This window comes from Macaca fascicularis, chromosome 8, assembly GCF_037993035.2.
Source record: "Macaca fascicularis isolate 582-1 chromosome 8, T2T-MFA8v1.1".
Taxonomy (NCBI): Eukaryota; Metazoa; Chordata; class Mammalia; order Primates; family Cercopithecidae; genus Macaca; species Macaca fascicularis.
Genome location: NC_088382.1, coordinates 42,878,579 through 42,885,916, shown reverse-complemented (window position 1 = coordinate 42,885,916; position 7,338 = coordinate 42,878,579).

Sequence of the window (7,338 nt, the reverse complement as noted above, 5' to 3'; positions counted from 1 at the left end):
GTTATGTTTCACAGAATTAGAAAGAAACTATTCTAAAATTAATGTGGAACCGAAGAAAACAAAGCCTGAATAGCCAAAGCAATCCTAAGCAAAAGGAACAAAGCCAGAAGTATCACAGTACCCAACTTCAAACTATACTGCTAGGCTACAGTAATCAAAACATCATGGTACCAGTACAAAAACAGACACATAGACCAATGGAAAAGGTTAGAGGATCCAGAAATAAAGCCACAAACCTATAACTATCTGATATTTGACAAAGTCAACAATAACAGACAATGGTGCAAGGACTCCCTATTCAATAAACAGTGCTGAGATACCTGATTAGACATATGCACAATATTGAAACTGGTCCCCTTCCATTTACCATATACAAAAATTAATTCAAGATGGGTTAAAATATTAAATTTAGGACCTAAAACCACAAAAATGTGAGAATAAAACCTAGGAAATACTATTGTAGACATCAGCTTTGATAAATAATTTATGACTAAGTCCTCAAAAGCAATTGAAACAAAAACCAAAAATTGACAAGTGGGACCTAATTAAACTAAAGAGCTTCTGCATAGCTAAAGAAACTATCTAAAGAGTAAACAATCTACATAATGGGAGAAAATATTCACAAATTATGCACCTGACAATGGTGTAATATACATAATCTGTAAGGAACCTAAACAATTCACAAGCGAAAAATAACCCCATTTAAAATGGGCAAAGGGTATGAACAGACACTTCTCAAAATAAGACATGCATGTGGCCAATAAATATATACAAAATGCTTAACATCACTAATCATTAAAGAAATGCTACTCAAAACCACAATGAAATACTATTCCCCACCAGTCAGAATGGTTATTATTCAAACGTCAAAAGATAACAAATGTTGGTAAGGTTACAGAGAATAGGGAACACTCATACACTGCTTTGGGAATTTAAATTAGTTCAGCCACTGTGGAAAGCAATTTAAAAATCTTTCAAAGAACTGAGAGCTACCATTCGACCCAGCCATCCCATTGCTAGATATATACCCAAAGAGAAATAAAGCATTCTACCAAAAAGACACACGTACTTATACGTTAATTGCAACATAGCAATGACATGGAATCACAATAGCAAAGAAATGGAATCAACCTAGATGCCCATCAATGGCGGATTGAATAAAGAAAATGTGTACATATACACCACGGAATGCTACGCAGCCATAAAAGAAAAATGAATGCATGGATGCAGCTGGAGGCCATTATCTTAGTGAATTAATGCAGGAACAGAAAACCAAATACCACATGTTCTCATTTATAAGTAGGAACTAAATTTTGGGTACATGAAGACATAAGGATGGGCACAACACAAAGTGGGGACTATTAGAGGAGGGATGTCAGGAAGTAGGAGAAGATTGAAAAACTATCAGGTACTATGTTCACTCCCTGTATGATGGGATCATTTATACACCAAACATCAGTGGCACATTATTTTACCAACATAACCAAACCAGCACATGTGCCCCCCTTGAACCTGAAATAATAGATAAAAAGAAATAACCATTGCATTTAGAAACATGAAAGTTACCAAAAATTTAACAAAGAGAATTTCTAATGGAATTGTAGAGGCATTAAGGCCAATGCAAGTGTAGTGAGCTGGAATTAAGTGGAGACGTTAATGAATTATGTGAGATTAATTTTCTCCAGCGTTGTTCAACTCTAAAAACTCAGGCAGAAATAAGGGATTTTGATACCACTTGTATGAAACATAGTGAAAATGCAAGTTTATAGAGACAGAACATAGATTAATTGTTGCCTGGGGCTATGGTTGGAAACAGGGATTATCTGTAAATTGACAAGAAAGATTTTATGGGGTGATGGATGAAAATGGCCTAACGTGATTTATGATGATAGCCACAGCACAAGTTATTAAAAATATTGAATTGTACAAATGAAGTAGGTAAATTTTAGGATATGTAAAACATATCTCAATAATGTTATTTAAAACCCCATAGAATTATTACACCCATAAAAACATATGCCAGAAGTTGCATTTTCCACCACCAACCCCTTGTTTTGTAGCCAAGTTAGATTTCACATCAAATGTACTTAATACAGAACTTCAAGTCCTTGGATTCAATTGCTTATGCTCAACTCAAAATTTATAAGGGTGTAGCTTATTTGTTAGCTTCAAAATAACAAACTAGAAAACTAAAATGCAAGGGTTTCATGGATCTAGAACTCTAGATCGAATGAATCTTATATTGAAAAATGGATTTATACAACACATCTACATTTTACTACATTTCTGATTTTAGGTAATATAAAGGATTTTTTTAAAAAGATGTATCTAAACTTTAAGGGAAAATTGTATCTAACTATTTGTTATAAATTAGCCCCTAATACCTACAGCACATTCTGAACAACCCTCCTGCTCAGGTCTCACATGGCCTGACTCCATGCCTTAATGGGTGTGTAATCAAACCTTTATCGTGAAGTGCTTGCACCATGAATTGTCATACTTTTCACATGTCCATTCATAGTTACAGTGGAATAATCCCAAACAGATCATTTGGGTGCCACCTCTATTCTCTGCTGCCTCCACTGGGTAAAACACCCTTACCTCCTCCTGCTGATTAAAGCCAATTTTCCTTAACAGTACAGTGATTGTTCTTTGTTTTGTTTGTTTGTTCATTTGTTTGCTATTTGATCTCCGGACACAGGATTCTAACATGCTCTGCAGCATCTACAATAAATGTGGAAATGCAAAACTGGGTCACTCTGCAAACCCAATGAGCCAGTAGAAGTGGGTTTTGTGAAGTCAATATCTTCAGAGACTTACATCCAGAAGTCCTCTTTCTAATTCTCAGGATCCCAAATTTTCTCTACAATGTCGAAACCTCAGCACAACAAAGCTCTTTTGGCTGAGTATTTAGATTCTCTAAAGCTTGCTGCTGCAACAAACAGAACTCCCACCTGCCATTCTCCTATCTGCTAACTATGACTGATAAAGGCTTCTTTGTAAGTTACCACTGAGATTCTCTGGGTCTCAATCATAGCCAGTAATCGCTTGTTAACAGCCTTCAATATCTCATTATCCTTCTGCATGGCATCAATAATCAATAAAACTTAGCAGCAATCAGCTAACGCCACTGACTTATTTATTTATTTATGAAACAGAGTCTCCCTCTGTCATCCAGGCTGGAGTGCAGTGGTGTGATCTCGGCTGACTGCAACCTTCACTTCCCGGGTTCAAGGAATTCTCATGCCTCAGCCTCCTGAGTAGCTGGGAATACAGGCACGTGCAATCACGCCCAGCTCATTTTTGTATTTTTAGTAGTGATAGGGTTTCACTATGTTGGACAGGCTATTCTTGAACTCCTGGCCTCATGTGATCCCACCTCGGCCTCCCAAAGTGCTTCGATTACAGGAGTGAGCCACTGCACCTGGCCAAACTCCACTGACTAAATGTCTGCTTTATTGCACCTGCCAAATTTGTCTCTATTGGAACATTTTTCTCAGTTACCAAAAATTTTTTAGAATTTTACTGTCACCTCGTGACAGGGACTATCTCTGCCCCACCTTCCAACCAGGATCATGTCCTCTGTCAGTTGCAAGGTTAGTTAAGCCAAGACAAATTCACATCTTACCCCTTGTGTACTTATAATAGTCTCATTATCACTTCTTTTAGTTTGGATTTTATGAGAAATAGACACCAAGACAGTACTAAATGTTCCAGATTTTATCAGGAGAAACAGCCCTGTGCAAAAAATAAAAAGAAAGAAAAGAATGATGAAAAGGCTGAGAAAGCTGCCAGACACTGAAGTAAAAAAGAGAAGGAGAGAAAGCTGGATGGAAGCCATCCAGGCTTTCTGCAGCTTAAAGAAGGCCCATGCACTACCAGGAAGTTTTCACAAAGCTGTTGGGAAGTCCTCAAGCCAGAGCCGCTGTCAGGGGATTCTCAGGTCTCCTAAGAATGCCTTCCTTAGGATCTCCATCATTTTCAGTCACTGGTTGGGAGGACACCATGGGAAGTGAGGACTTCACAAAAATGCACTGATGCATTTCAGCCTGCAGCTGCTCAGACCGTTTATTGTTTATGCTCCTGGTAGTGGGAGATCTGCAAGTGGCATTCCCATGTGCCACCCATACCATTCAGATTATGCAAAAGCAGGCATCTTTATCTTGCTTCTGATCTTAGAGAAAAACCTTACAAACTTTCACCATTGATGATTATGTTAACTATGGGTTTTTCATCTATGGCTTGTATTATATTAAGGCATTTTTCTTTTATTCCCAGTTTGTTTCGTGTTTGTGAATGTTTTTCTGCATCAATTGATATGCATACCTCCTTTCAGAATTTCCAGGCTTTAAAAATGGCTCTAGGCTTTGTCAGCACAGCGACAACGCTGTTCCAACATTGATGTAACTCAGAGATTTATTTGACATCCAACCTGAAAACCAGCAAACTGATTATACAGGAACTTGTCTCACCCATCCTAGATAACAAGAGTACTCCAATAAGGGAGGAAGGAGCTGGAATGCATTTGCCAGACAAATGATCACCGTCCTGTCACAGAGTGATTTAGAAGATGTTCCAATAAGGGAACTACGGCATGCCCGTAACTAGTCACAGGCGGTACAACCTTCATAGTTTCTCTTTCACAGTGTGAGAGGGAAGTAGCACTCACCAAATATTCTATAGGTTATCTTGATGTTTCCCAGCCTCCTCTGCAGCTAGGACTGTGTGACTACATTGGGTCAATGGACCATGAGAATAAATTACTTGTTGTATCACTGCTGGTTACAGGCAGTTAGTGAGCAGGTATGAGTTTTTCACACTTCCTTCAATTTTGTTGGCAACTGTGGGACCATGCGGTGAGAATACGGAGCCACAAGACTGAAGAAGCCTGGATGTCTAGTTATCACATAGAGGACAGACTCTGCTGCCCAGGAAAATTGCTGGACCTGCCTAAGATGATATATGATAACCAACATCAGATGGATTTTAAATTGTTAGAAATTCTAAAATGTTAGGATGGATCATCTCAAGCATCATGGGTAAGAGCATCCTCTGAAACTTGTCTTTGTTCTTAACTATAATTCTGGTAAAGAAGGCAAGATTTACAGGTTTTCTTGGTGGTTCACAGAGGTGTCCTTCATGATCTGTGCTATATCTGTTTAAGTAGGCTTCTTCCTCGGCCCTGGAATTCAAAAAGTAAATTTGCTCATGGAATCACCTAAGTGTCCATCAATGGCTGACTGAATGCATACGCACACACCATGGAATACTTTACAGTCAAAAAATGAAATCATGTCCTTTGTAGCAACTTGGATGGAGTTTGAGGCCATTATCCTAAGTGAAATAACTCAGAAATAGATAATGAAATACTGCATGTTCTTACCTATAAGTGAGACCTACACCATGGATACACATGAACACAAAAACAGAAATAATAAACCCTGAGGACTCCAAAAGCAAGGAGACTGGAGGTGAATGAGGGTTGAAAAATTATTTGTTGGGTACAATGTTCACTATTTAGGTGGTGGGTTCACTAGAAGCCCAAACCTCACCATTACACAATGTATGCATGTAGCAAACCTGCACATCTGCACGCTGAATCTAAAAGGAAAAAAAAATATAAAGTTGCATAAAATACTCATGGAGAATTGGTCGTCTGATGTTCAGTTCATCATGAACCTACTCTCAAGTTCACTAGGCATAAGAATTCAGTTAAAATATTGAGCTTTATATATGTATATTTGAATCATTAGCAATACAAATATTTGTGCCCAAAGAATAACTGATAGTATCAGAGAAATGTCCTACTGAATAAGAATCTTTAGAATTGGTGCTATGTAATGAGTATTTGGAAAATCTCCCCAAGTGGAATAATCTACACACTTAGTTATAAACTACTAGTATGAAGTGAAAAGAGATAGAAATCAAGAGTGAGTAAACATTAATAAACAAATAAGTTGATTGTAATAAAGCAAAGTGAGAAAAAATTCTTGGAGAGATTAGACGCAGGGCTAAAAATCAAAACAGATAAAAAAAATTTTAGAAATGAAAGGAGCAAGTTTAAAAAAAGACAATCAAATACCAATTTAAAAAGCAAAAAAAAAAAAAAAAAGGAGGAGGAATAGGAATTCATAAATTTAACACTGTAGAGATAAGTGATGATTTTTCCAGAGTAATTTCAGAAAAAAATAAGGAACCAAAATCATCACCAGCCTTTGACACAGTTTGTATGGAGTTCTGAGTAACAAGAAAGTTTTTTTCCAGGAAGCAAAATATTTTCTTTTTGCAGCACCTTCAAACTTGTAGCACTTACCTCTCTTCGATATAAAAGCAAGTCACTTTTTTTCCAAGAAATTTCTACTCCATCTTCAAATATTTTTCTCCCCTTCACTTCTTTCTACAATTTCAGGGTAGATGTCAGTAAAAGTAGAAATCCTATTTTATAAGATGTCCCAAACTCACACTGGCCCAGAGCCATGAGAGTATTTCACTTACCTTAGGTTTTCGTAAACTTGGTACATTTAATCATAGCAATTGGTAAATGTTTGCCTTACATACTGCTCCTCTTCTCAGACCTCCCAGCTCATCAGTATTTGAATAGCTCTAAGGGTAAAGTCCTTGGACCACAGACTTGGTAGCCTTGTTATTTTTGGTGGTGCAACTCTAGTTATCTCTTAGCAGCTTCTACACCCTCCATAACAGACAGCAGGTCTGAAATGTACCTTTTGGAACTCTGACAGATGTTGTTGTTAAGCTCACTCCAAACCATGTCAAATGTCCTAAGGACCCAGAAAATTGAGTATTCTTTTTTGTATTATTCATTTTTATTATTTATAACCTATACACAATAATTGTACATGTTTATGGGGCACGGTGTGATTCTTCAATGCATGTAAACATTGAATAAAATGACTAAATCGGGGTAATTACTGTACCCATCACCTTAAATGTTTATCACTTCTTGTGGTGGTAACATTCAAAGTCTTCTCTTCCAGCTATCTCAAGATATATGTTTTTATTTTCTATAGTCACCTTACAGCGTAGTAGAACACTATAACTTCCTGTCTAACTGTAACATTGTACTCATTGACCAATGTATCTTGGTACCTGATATGGTTTGGCTGTGTCCCACCCAAATCTCAACTTGAATTGCATCTCTCAGAATTCTCATGTGTTGTGGGAGGGACCCAGTGGAGAGGTAATTGAATCATGGGAGCAGATATTTCCCATGCAAATCTCATGACAGTGAATAAGTCTCATGAGGTCTGATGGGTTTATCAGGGGTTTCTACTTTTGCTTCTTCCTCATTTTCTCTTGCCACCACCATGTAAGAAGTGC